This window comes from Phaseolus vulgaris, chromosome 7 (genome assembly GCF_051622355.1).
Source record: "Phaseolus vulgaris cultivar YP4 chromosome 7, ASM5162235v1, whole genome shotgun sequence".
Lineage (NCBI taxonomy): Eukaryota > Viridiplantae > Streptophyta > Magnoliopsida > Fabales > Fabaceae > Phaseolus > Phaseolus vulgaris.
The window spans coordinates 33,007,022-33,019,910 of NC_143504.1; the positions used below are offsets into that span (position 1 = coordinate 33,007,022).

At 34.3% G+C, this 12,889-nt stretch overlaps 1 pseudogene; it reads right to left on the bottom strand.

Annotated features, from left to right (window-relative positions):
* Positions 1-10,795: 10,795 nt before the first annotated feature.
* Positions 10,796-11,303, bottom strand: LOC137817284 (large ribosomal subunit protein uL11 pseudogene; annotated as a pseudogene).
* Positions 11,304-12,889: the final 1,586 nt, after the last annotated feature.

The window sequence follows — 12,889 nt, forward strand, 5'->3', positions numbered from 1 at the left end:
TTGTGGAAGGAGGTATTGGAATCTAAGTATGGAGGATGGAGAGGTTTGAAGGTGCAACGAGATAATAATAGTAAGGTCTCTATGTGGTGGAGAGATTTAAGGAAGGTCTGGAGGTCTGAGGAATGGGGAGGGAAGTTTGAAGATCGTTTGAATTTGGAGGTCAGAAACGGGAGAGAGGTTATGTTTTGGTCAGACAATTGGATAGACTTAGAAGACTTGAAGAACATATTTCCAAGGTTATTTTCTTTGTCTGTTAATAAGGAGGAAAAATTATGTGATTGTGGAATATGGGAGAACGGGACGTGGGAATGGAACTTAAGGTAGAGAAGGGGTTTGTTTGCTTGGGGAGAGGAGCAAGAAAGTCAACTTTTAAAGTTGATCTCTAATAAAACGCTAGAGATGGAAACAGTGGATAGATGGGTTTGGAAGGATAGTTATTCAACAGAGTTTTCAGTTAAGTCCGCTTATGGGTTTTTAAGGGGAGAAGAAAGTGAGGAAGACTTAAGAAGATATAATTTTTTCTTGGAAATTAAGGCGCTCCCCTCAGCTCAAGTCACAACTTGGAGAGTGATTGAAAACAAGGTTGCTTGTAGGGTTAATCTGGAGAGAAGAGGAATCAAGATCGAGAGTAATCTGTGTTGCTTGTGTAGGAGGTTAGAGGAGACAACAATCATTTATTCTGTGAATGCAGAGTTGCTTGGCTAATTTGGAATCTTTGTTATGACTGGTTAGGAATAAGATCAGTCGATTTTATGGATCCTGGGTCTCATTTTGAACATTTCAAGATTCTGGATGCACCTATTTCGGTTAATCTTATTATGGGCAACTTGTGGATTACGTTGGTTAGCGAGATATGGAGGCACATGAATAAAGGTGGAGTGGTTTATCATACTGAAGTTTTCTCTTTGGTCCTGGATCTCATCAAAGATACCGTCAACTAATTTCTCATTCTCTGATTGGTGTCTTGAACCCTTGGTATGTATGTATTCAATTCAGTTTTATATAAAAGGTTGATCCTTGTTATTCTTTTATTATTGGTAGAGATGAGATAGACAGTAGGAGGTCTTTTTGGTTTATATGTAGATGGAAAGGTTCTTTGGGAGCATCATTTTGTTGTATAAGGGTTGGACCACCCCTGAAGTGGTCTCATTTAATTTCATTGCTATTTGCTGATAAAAAAAATAAAAATCCCTTTAATTTCACTTTCTTTATGTATTTAAGTTGTAAAGATGAGTGAATCTTCTTTTATTTTAAGTATTAAAACATATAACATATATGCACTCAAGTTATATAACTTAAATTTCATCATCCCATTCCTTAAGGAAGGGGCATGGACATTTTTTTTTCCCGTCTATTTCTCTGTCTAATATCGAAAGATTCAAACCTGAGCCGATCCATCTCGTGCAAAAGTTTTAAGAGATATTTTTGTCTTTTTTCCTCTGTTATAGAGTCTTGCTTCGCCTTTTCATAAGATGCTAGATGGTCAATCTCCTATCAAACAGTCTCGTAACACGAGAGTCTATGTGTTTAGATGATAACAAATACTAATGGCATTCCTATGAGCTCTTCTTGGATGTTTGTTGAAGATGGTGCGGAAGCTTAATGGAGGAGATGGACAAGGTCCTCCTAAGAGGTGTGGTGATCTTGAAGGTGCATGAAGAGTGTGGAAATGGGGAGGTTCAGCCAGCCCCTTTGAAGGTGGTGAAATGGAGATTAAAACCTAGAAGCTAGGCAAGGAGTAATGTATGGCACTAAATTGGCAGCATAACAATACTCTATTCAATCTTCAAAATACAAGGTGTAGGCTCCTCCTTTTATAGGCTAAGGAGGACCATAATGCAACCCTAATGCTAATCAAAATGAAATGCAAATTACATCACATGGAGCACATGGAGCACATGGTTGGCCATGTGGAGAAACATTCTAGAACGTGAGCAAATCTAGGGTAAATCACATGGAAACAAGTTTATGCTATTCACACTACACTAATACTAAGCTACCCTTAATGGGCCTTCATGTAGCTTATACAAGTTGCTTTCTCTCCCTCCATAGCTTGGCCCAAGTCTCACATCCGTAGCTTGGTCATGGACCTAGTAATAGGTCCTAAACGCTCTACCCTTCCTCCTAGACGCTCTCCCTTTAGACACTCCACCTTGTGCTAGACGCTCTTCACTTTGGCCTAGACGCTCTTGGTTTGGCTTTGGATGCTCATGTCTTGGCTCTTGTCTTTTTATATGACATTGTGCTTGGGCCTCTTCCATAAAATACTATAAGGTATGCAAAGATGTCTAACAAAACTACTAAGTATGCATGTTTAGTTGAATACCTAACAGTCGTTCTAAGTTGCTTAAGCTTATCAGACGATCAAACTTTGTAGTAAGTGTTAAACTATACTAGTGAATATGATACATCAGACGTTCTATCATGTCATTCTCAAAGTACTAATGCAAAAACGCTTATTTACGACAGCTAATATACAGTGTTTCGCAACGAAACGTTCTCGATCAAAATGCAATGGCATTTTTTAAATTAAAACAGGTAGATAGACAACGGTTCCTCTTACAATCGATGCCTATACCCTCGTTATTACCCTAATTCGAAGCCTTGCATCACTTACGCTTTTGTTCTCTGCGTTTTCTTTCTTCTTCTTCGCACTCTCTCTTCTACTTTTTTGAACGTTCTCTTCACTCTTTGCCTTTGTAAGTTCTTCCTACTCTTATTTCTTATTCTTCCTCCATTCTTCCTATTGGTTCATTTATCATTCTTCCATTGGTTAATTGTTTAAGGTTCTTGGTCATTGCTCCACCACCTCACTCCGCTTTCCCACAACCGCTTTCTCCACTGCCTTTGTAAAATCTTCCTACCCTCATTACTTATTCTTCCGCTTACATTCTCATCTTATTTTTCCTCCATTTTCCAATGGTTCATTGTTTAAGATTTTTGTTCGTTACTCTACCATCGCACTCCACTTTTCATCCACCGATGTTGCTGCCTTTCACCGTTAGCCTCCACCGCCGCCGCTGCCGTCACCTTAAGGTTGGTACTATTTTTATTTTTATTTTTAATATTTTGTTTTCTATATGTGACTTATAGACAGTGGTTCTAGAACCGTCATCTATAACTTAATATGATAGACTACATGCTAATAGACACCAATTTCAAAATCAGTGTCTAATTACTAAAAGAACCGATGTCTTTGACCTTTTCTGCAGTAGAGAATAGTCAACATGTTAGAATGTCTATAGTGTAAGACGATCTCTAAAGACTCAAATATAGAAGATCTTAACAAAATACTCTACACGATAGACGCTTCTAAAGTATGATGTGTCAGATGGAAGTGTTATCTTGAACATATTAGAAGATTCTGCAACACTTAGAAGATCTTATCATAAGATCTTAATAAGAAAGATGAGATAGACTCACTACATGATGTTATAATGAAAAGATTTGTTAGACAGTATAATAAAGATGCATCAGACAATTCAAGTCTTTGTCTCAATATTAAATAATCACTAAAGTGCTTATATGTTATAAAGAGAACATTCGTAATGAGGAACACTGTCCAAAAATATCATTCAAAGATGAAGAGATGCGTAAGACATCTCATAGGACTGAATCAGACATTCTCGCTAAAAGGTCTCATCAAAAGATCCTATTTGTCATGGGTAGATCAAAAGATCTCTTCAAACGGTCTCAAAAGGCATAACTAGCTAGACGAAATCAAAAGCATATGAAATCTCAACTATAAAGTGCTTCATAGTTGCATCAATGATAAAGCGCTACTGAAAGCAAATGATGTGATTGATTAGTCACGTCCAGTCCTAAAAATAAAACTAAGTTACCGGTAATGTCGTGTAGAGTCAACCTAGGTTGAATCCAAAAACAACATCACATGTACAAAATTCATTGTATATAATCTTTCGGTTACAAGTTAACAATGGGGAAAATTGATATTTAAACAACACTGTAACCAAACCAAAAAAATGCAGTAAAACTAACATTAGATTATTTGCATACGATCGTTTGATGGACTCTCTAGTGAAACCAACTATGCACCTGAAAAAATAAATGATATGAAAGTAAAGACGTGAAAATAAAATGCAATGTAAATGAAAACAAAAGTAAAGAACAAAATCAATAAGACGCAACCATCATTTCGTCTAGCCTGCGATCTTTGACTATTTCATCTGATCTCTGACTAGTTTGTCTCGTAATTGTTTGAAAGAAAACGAAATGGAATTCAATGAAAGATTATGAACTATGTAAAATGACTTTCAGTTGACTATCAAACGATCTGAGAATAATTGCTTAACAAATCTTCCAATAGGAAAATGAAGATGAACAGTAACATAAATTGCATAAAAAGGTAAATGATAAGAAACTTAAATTGTGATAAAAGTAAATGAGTGGAAAAAGTAAATTATTGAAAAAGTAAATGACTGGAAATGTAAAATGTAGAAAACTTAAGTGTTGGAAAATTAACGTGCGTGAAACGTAAATTGTTGAAAACGAAAACAGGGCATTGTAAAATAATATAAATAACATTGAATTAAAATGTATTTGAACTGAAAAGAAATTGTAAACTAGAATTGTGAAGTGCGAAAAGAAAATCATTAATAGAGAACATCGTTTGACATGATTTTCACTTCGTTGTTAATTACCTATTTCCAAAGCCAAATTCAATTTCAATAAAAAATTATAAAACAGTGAATGTAAAACGAAGAAGATGTTGAATTTATGGGAGTTTAAGTTCAAGAGGCGGGGTGAATTGTACTTAGGATAATTTTTGCAAATGCAATCTTTAAGCAATGTTGACAATAAAAAACAGACTGTTTCTAGAAACAACAGATTCAAATTTCTCAATCGGAGTACAGCCTAAAAAAAACAACACATTAGAATTTAAAACAACTTATTTTAATTTAGAAGATGATTTTTAACAAATTCACATATAGTTTTTTCAAAGAACTTCACAGTTGAGAATTGTAAACAGTTTTTCAAAAATAGATCTTAATTAGTTATAAGACACAGTGACTTATTAAATATTTTATTTTCGTTTGCTAAACAAGATTTGAAATCTAAAAACATAACAAAATTAAATCAAGTTCTTTAAGTTCTGATTTAAAACAAAAACATAAAAAATAGTTCTTTGATCTTTGATGACTAACTAGTTGTTTGATTCCCAATATGAAAGATTCAAATATCAACACACTTTGCAGTTTTTAAAAGACCAATTAAGCATTTAAGAGTCTTGATAACAAAATGCAGCAAAGTCTAGTACTGCAGCAAAACAACAGATTTATTCCCGAAACAATAGATTCAATTAATATCAATTTTAAATATTTCCAGATTTCAGGAGCAGTGATTATGAAAGTAGAAAAGCACACAAGAATTTATACTGATTCACTCAATACTGAGCTACATCTAGTCCCATCTTACACTAAGATGGATTTCACTATATCACAAAATCCTTTACAAAAGATTATACAAAAACCAATTCTTGAACTCTTCAAGAACCAAAGATATAAACAGAAAAACACTATTTCAGCAATCCTATACTTCAAGAAACTCTATCTTAGAAGCATATTAGCACAACATTACAAAGAAAAAAAGGTATGGAACAAGTACACCTTGTTTACAGACTTAAGAGACTCAAACTGGACCTCCACAACTGCAACATCTTGAAGAAGCTCCTAATCACCAGCCAATGTGAAAATGACAGAACAAGAACCACTAGTACAAAATATCAATACGACGACTCCAAACAAAGACGGTTATTATAGAACCATTGTTAAAAGAGAGGCGATGAAAAATTTGTAATTAATTTTCGTTTTTAATGACGGTTGCCTTGTGAACCATTGTTATAAGTCAATTTGATCTCAAATAACGACATATGTTCTATTAACCATCGTTATATGTATTGCTTTTGACTCCCGCACCCAGCTGCTTCGTTTTCATTTTGCGCGTTTTATTTCTTCTTTCACTTTGTCCACCCACTTTTACTTCTTCACTATCCACTCCCACTAGTTCTCTCACTTCACCTATGCACCACTGCCACCATCACAAATCCTTCGCAACCCAAAGGTTGCCACTGCTAGCAACCATCGCGCTCCCTGCGCCCTCCGCGCCCGTGCCACCAACGTCACAGAACCCTCCACGCCTATGCCGCCCACGTCGCAACACCCTTCGTGCCCATGTCGCCAACGTCGCAGGACCCTCTGCATCTTAACTAGCTTTAAGTTGTTTGGGTTTATGCTACTTTTCATTTAGCAAGGTTGGATTTGGGCTTTGGTGAGGAAAAACACACTTAAAATGACGAAGGGTACTAATTTTCTCTTTAAAGTTCTGAACTTTCTACCTGACTATTGATTCTTAATGTACATTTGACTGCTAGTAGACGTGGGGCCACGTAAGCTAGGTCCCACGAGCGGCATGGGCCAGTGCCTTGCAGACAGTACGCCCAGGGTGTCAAGGAGTGGTTAGGCGTCGGTCACGTAAGCTGGGTCCCACAAGCGGTACGCCCAGAGTGCCTCATAGATGGTACGCCCAAAGGGTCGAGGAGTGGTCAGGCATCGGTCATCAGGAAGTGCTGACGTGTCCTGATCAGCGACTCAACCAGCGGAGCTGGGCCACGAGGGGTGGATCCCAAACAACACACCAGTTATCAATTAGGGGAAAGCCTAGATCACGAGGGGCCCATGCGTGTGGTGTGGATGACGCATTTTGGCGTAACACAAGTAAGGAGCCACTGGAAGAGCCAAGGCCCATGAGGATTACGTTCCAGTGGTAAGCTGCATGCATGGCACGTGAACAAATAGGGCACTCCCAGAACTGATGGCCCCAAAGATTAGGTGCATGACTTGGTACCCAGGTGGTCTCCGTCAAAGGTTGCACTCTAGTAAGGGAGTCTTACACACTAGATTGCCCTAAGAGTGGGTGATAGCGACGCTAAGGTACACCCTCAGTAACCCTAATTGCGGTTAGCGGAAACCCTAGAGTATATAAAGGGAAGTAATAAAGCTAATAAGGTATGCAAGTTTTTACGCAACACTTACGCGAATACACACACAGTCTACACAAAGAGCTTTTCAACTAAGTTTCGTTGTTTCCTAGCCAGTACTGACTTGAGCGTCAGAGTGCAGACGACCTCTAGGGCGCCCTTTGTCTTTGCATTTTCAGGTGTTTGATCGAAGAAAGGCACAAACGAAGGCAGGGATAGTTGGGTGTGTGATTGTCGTAGACGTACGAAGACAATCGAGTCAACCAACAAGAACACTTACAGTAAGAGGAAGTAGCATCTTAACTAACTTTATGTTGTTTGGGTTTATGCTACTTTCCATTTAGCAAGGTTGGATCTTGGCTTTGGTGAGGAAAAACACACTCAAAATGGCGGAGGGTACTGGTTTTCTTTCTAAAGTTCTAAAATTTCTATGGAGCTCAGGATCCAGATACCAACATACTTAGTCGGTAAGTGTCTCTACTCAGTCACCAAAACTCTTCTCTTTGTTTCTCATTATTTGGTTAATTTATTGAGCAGTGGCAATGCTGGGTGGTTTAATTTGTAGGACATCGAATTTGGATGGAGAATAGTAACAGGAAGCATAATAGGGTTCTATAATCTGCATTTGGGACTGTGAGAGGTGTTGGTGGAGGAGAAATATTTGTAACCATCTTTCCATCGTCATTGGATTTGATAAAAAATCAGCTACTGGAATCTCCATTTGTAAGCATTATAGATCTCTCTCTACACTGGTGCTAAAATAAATTAGTTCAGATAAAAAATCTTTTAGTTAATACTTTTGTGTGTATAATCTAGTTTTTTGAAAACAAAAACAAGAAATAGGATTGAATTTAAAATTGAAATTCACTTAATATAAAAGATGATTGGGTTGAATAGGGTTTGATGCAATTATAAAGAAAATTTATCATTGGTATTGTTATCCAAACTCAATGAATATGTTTATTATATATACTGAACTTGGAAATTTAGTTTGTAATTATATTATTATTTTTTACAACTTTTTATATAAACAAAGACCACTGCGTAGAATAATTTATATTAAGTAGTTTTAATTTAACTAAGATAAGATTTTGATTTTAAATACTTAAAATGATTAAATTTAACTTTTATGCACCGCCAGATTAACATTTAAGACATTTTTTTTATTAATCAACATATTTATTCCTGTATATATCAGTTTATGATTAATTAATGCAATTATATGATTTACTATAATTTTTTCTTTTCAATTAGTGTGAAAAAGAATAATATATTTAATATGATTGGGTATATCTAAAATAATAAAAATAGATTGAAAGAGTTAAAAGGGTAATTTTGTCTTTTAAGAAAAGTTTTCTAAATAAAAGTTAAGATTTTGTTATGATTATCTCTTTGATCAAAATTATATATGTCGCTTTTGTTAATTGAAAATGGGAAGAAACTTTATGCTGCGAATATCATTGAGATCGGGAGATTTTTTTTCTAATGACACCATTATAACGATGGTTCCAAAGAAATCGTTTTTAAAAATAAACTTTTACTTTGCTATTTATTTTTAGAATAATGATGGTTAATAATGACACTCAAAATAAGGATGGTTTCAAAATTGTCTTTATAGTCTTTTTAACTGTTGTTAAAGTATTTTTTTCAGTAGTGAATTTCAAAAGTTTAAAAATTAGACAAACCAATTCTAACGTAAATAGTGACCTTTTTAACCGCCAATTAATACAGTATAATATGATATTTATAACGCACTTTATAACTGTCATAATTTAAATATTAAATATTAAATATTTAATTTCATTTTTAATATTTATAATAATTTATTTAATTCTGTTTTATAATTTGATTTCATAATGTTAATTAATTTCATATTATAATTAAACTTTAGTACCCAATTATGTTTCATAATATAATTAAATTATAACATAAACTAATTTCACAATATAATTGTACTTCATAATATAATTTAAAATGATAAATATAAAAATCAAAATATGACTTCTTTCATTTATTGATAGAACAAAGTTGATAATGTCAAACTAATTCAAACAACAAGTAAATTAAATTGTCAAAATATAAATTGTTTCACTTTCTAAACATATTACAACTAATCTCAATCCTAATTTGTTTTACTGCCTCCACTTGATCTTATATTCTGGTTTGGTGATAGAGCACCACTTCCAACATCCTGTGTCTGGAATAAGTTAAAATATGTTTAGAGTTAATTGACAATTTTTAAAAAATAAATGAAAACAATATTATAATAAAATCACATAATAATTGAAATGAGTGTCTGAAACAAACACCAAAAAATCAAATATAAACAACTCCAATACAATAATGTATACTAAAATTGATTAAAAGCACTTCAAAGACACTATCTGGATGAGGTAATGTGGCAAGATAATCAAATAGACTAAAATTATAAGAATCAATGAAAAATAAATATATAAAAGATGTTGCACATATATGCTATTCACACAAGTTAAGAGAAGTAATCCTTAAGCACATGTGATGTGACAAACACATTCTCAAACAATTATACCCCACGACAGTGGTAGTTTGAACCAGGAAGTTGTGTAGAATAAAATGTTATTGTGCGAAGAACTTGAGAAGCCTGCTGTACACAATATGCAAATGTTAGATAAAGGGAGAAAACTAGTGCATTAATATATATAAAATAGTACTTAAAAGCAACATTACACATGTGGCCAGCCTGCATTTATAGTATTGACTCATTCTAATTCATCAATCTATCACGCTAAGAACTCATCTATTCAATTAATATTCCCAAAAGATTAAACAATACTTTAATGAATATGAGAAGTGTGATCAGAACTAACAACTAAGAATGCTAAAACCCTGTACCATATGACAACTGTGTAGATCTTTCTGCTCTTGAATATGAAAGGATGAAATGTCCATTGCAAAATCACACATCAAAGAATTAAAATATGAATATTGGTTATTCGTGTTGTCATTTTAATTTAGGTTGTTTAAATATGTATTGGTACCTTAAGTTGAAACACGTAATTGTAAAAAACAATAAAACCAATTAACAAACACTCCCTGCCTCAAACTAGACAACAAAAGAAATCTAATAGCTCTGTATACAAATTCAATCTATTTGCGTAACCAATTTCTAGCTCCATACAAGTAAAGCAGTAGCCAAAAAATGTGATAGGAGAACCTTAAAAAAATAGTATTTCTTAGTAATTTAGGTCCATTTACTATTCGCATACATATACCTAGTCACCATCACACAGAATAACAACTTAAACCCAAAATCTCCTAATATGCACCACAAACCACATGATCCATTTCGATTAGTTAGGATTTGTAAATTAGTCTATTTACCTTTCCCAAACCTTCATCTTTATCAAGAAGCATGGAAGGTTTCCCTCTTCTGCCAGAAATCTCAACCCGAATGTACAAAAAGCATTAATTGAAAATCAAATCAACAACACTGCATAAGTTATCAACTGAATTAGATATAGATAGGAATTGTTATGACACCGAAACTATATCCCAAGAAAAATGACCAGCCTTTTGTATATTTCTCTCTCGAAGCTTTGAATAACGTAAGAGTCCTGGAACAATAACATACATTGCCAAACAGAAGAAAATTACAAATACTTGATTGAAACTAAAACAACTTCTTTATTTCAAAACCCTAATTTTCTTTTTACCATTCCGAAGTAGAACAATTTCCTCTATCATTTAAACCAAATTCAAAATTATAACGGCAACAACAGAAGCAATCTAAACAAAAAAACAAATGAAAATTCATCAAAATCATTTAAGAGGAACCTCAATGTCACCATCGGAAATCTCTTGTTGCAGATCCTTGGGGTCTTTCCCATTGACGGTGCACCCAACAGACACACAAGTCCTGAGGATCTCTTTGATGCTTCTACTGAGATCCTTCGCCATGGAGTGCGACCTCATCACCCTCGCGATCTCAATCACGTCGTTTAGGGTGATGTTTCCATTGTGCTTTACATTCTTGTTCTTTTTCCTGTCCCTCTCGGGCTCTTTAAGTGCATTGATGACAAGTGCGACGGCGGAGCGCACCACTGTCACCTTCGCCTGGTGGTTCTGAACGGTGAGTTTCATCATCATATGGAGGCCCTTCCAGTCCAGTCTCCTTGGTGATGTCTTCATCGATCTTCTTCGGAGAGTGTCCCAACGGATCGATCTTTGGTGCGAGAGAACTCCCAGTGCCCACCTCACCACTGGTGACGCGAACGATCATGTCCACCACCTGCAAGGGATCAAACTTCGGTGGCATTGGACCGCTGGTTTCTTGATTGGAGTGTTGTTGATTAGGGTTATTTGCACCTTTTTTCGCTATGTGAAGGGTGGGATTTACGCTAATGAGAGTGAAAAGATTTAGGGTTTAGTGAGAGGGTTTGAAAGATTTCTCTCTATGAAGGATGAAAGGGTCACTACTGTGAGGTTTCCAAAGAGATAAAAGCGTGAGGTTTCCAAAGGGTTCCAAAGGGTTAAAGAAAAATAAATGAAAAAAGGAATGTATGGAGGGAACGAAAATGCAGGAGAATAAATATTTTGAAGGAGAATTGTGACGGTTCTAAATGACACCTTTTGAAGGAGAATTCTGACAATTATTAAACTGTCGTATTATACGAATAATTGTGGCGGTTTTTAATAACCGCCATATTAAAACCGCCACTATATACACGTTTTTTTGTAGTGAGTTTTTAAAATCACTTGTGCTTGGGATCAACATCATGGATATGGAATATGGAGTTAGATCAAGATACAAAAGACACTTAAACAATTTTATCTTAACTAAGACAATAAAGACAGAATACATGACAATAACCATACAATAACTCTTCAAGAATATTTTCTTCATCAAACACATCTTCACTTATCACACTAGTTGAGTAGTTTGCAAGATCTCCAACAGAAGAAAGGATAAATATAAACCTAGAAGAAAACGAAAAACCTTTTAATAGAAACGAAACATCAAAAACATAAAACTAAAAATAATAAAATCGAACTAATCTACTTCACAATCTAATCTTTGTCTAATATGCTTTATTTATAGAGTTTCTACTTTGGAATGTGTTTCAGTTTTAACAGTCAACAACCCCTAATTCCTAGTTACATTCTTAATTAACTTCTATCATTTTTCTTTCTTAGACATTGTTGATCGTGTAACGTAAGTCAATGCTTTTCGTTGACCTTCTACTACTGGTTTCCAACCATTTTCCATCAGTTAAGCTTCTAGTCTCCAAGTTTTCTTCTTTAGTAGCTTCATTCATTCTTTTCAAGTCAATTTCAACTCCAAGTTAGCTCTTCAAAAAGTCAAAATATTATATTAGATAAATCAAACAAAATATAAACTACAAGAAGTAATTTTTGTAGGAACTCTTTTATTGCACAAAAAGTACAAATCTAATCTAAAAATAGGAAATAAGATAAAGAAACTTCAAGGAAATGTAATGAGTCTAAAGAAATACAACAAATTAAGAGTTATCAACGATCATCACATCTTCTACTCATTAGACAGTCTGCTATATTAGGGGGTGTTTATACTTAACTCGTTTAATCTTAGATCGCTTTACAACACTGCTCATATGTTTTTTAATAAGATTAAGGATTAAATGATTTTGGAAAGTTTTCATATTCGAAAACGTAAGATAGAACATAATGAAAATATAAAATATTATGTGCCTCAATGATTTGTGAATGAAAAATACTTTCCATATTGATTACAAATGTTTTGTATACAATTGAGAATTCATGATTATGTTTAAAAATGTATAAGAAATATTTTCAAATGAACAATGGTTTTACTTGAAAGTTTTCAAAAAATAGAGCACATACATTTTCCATATCAAAGAGTTTTTTGAAATATAT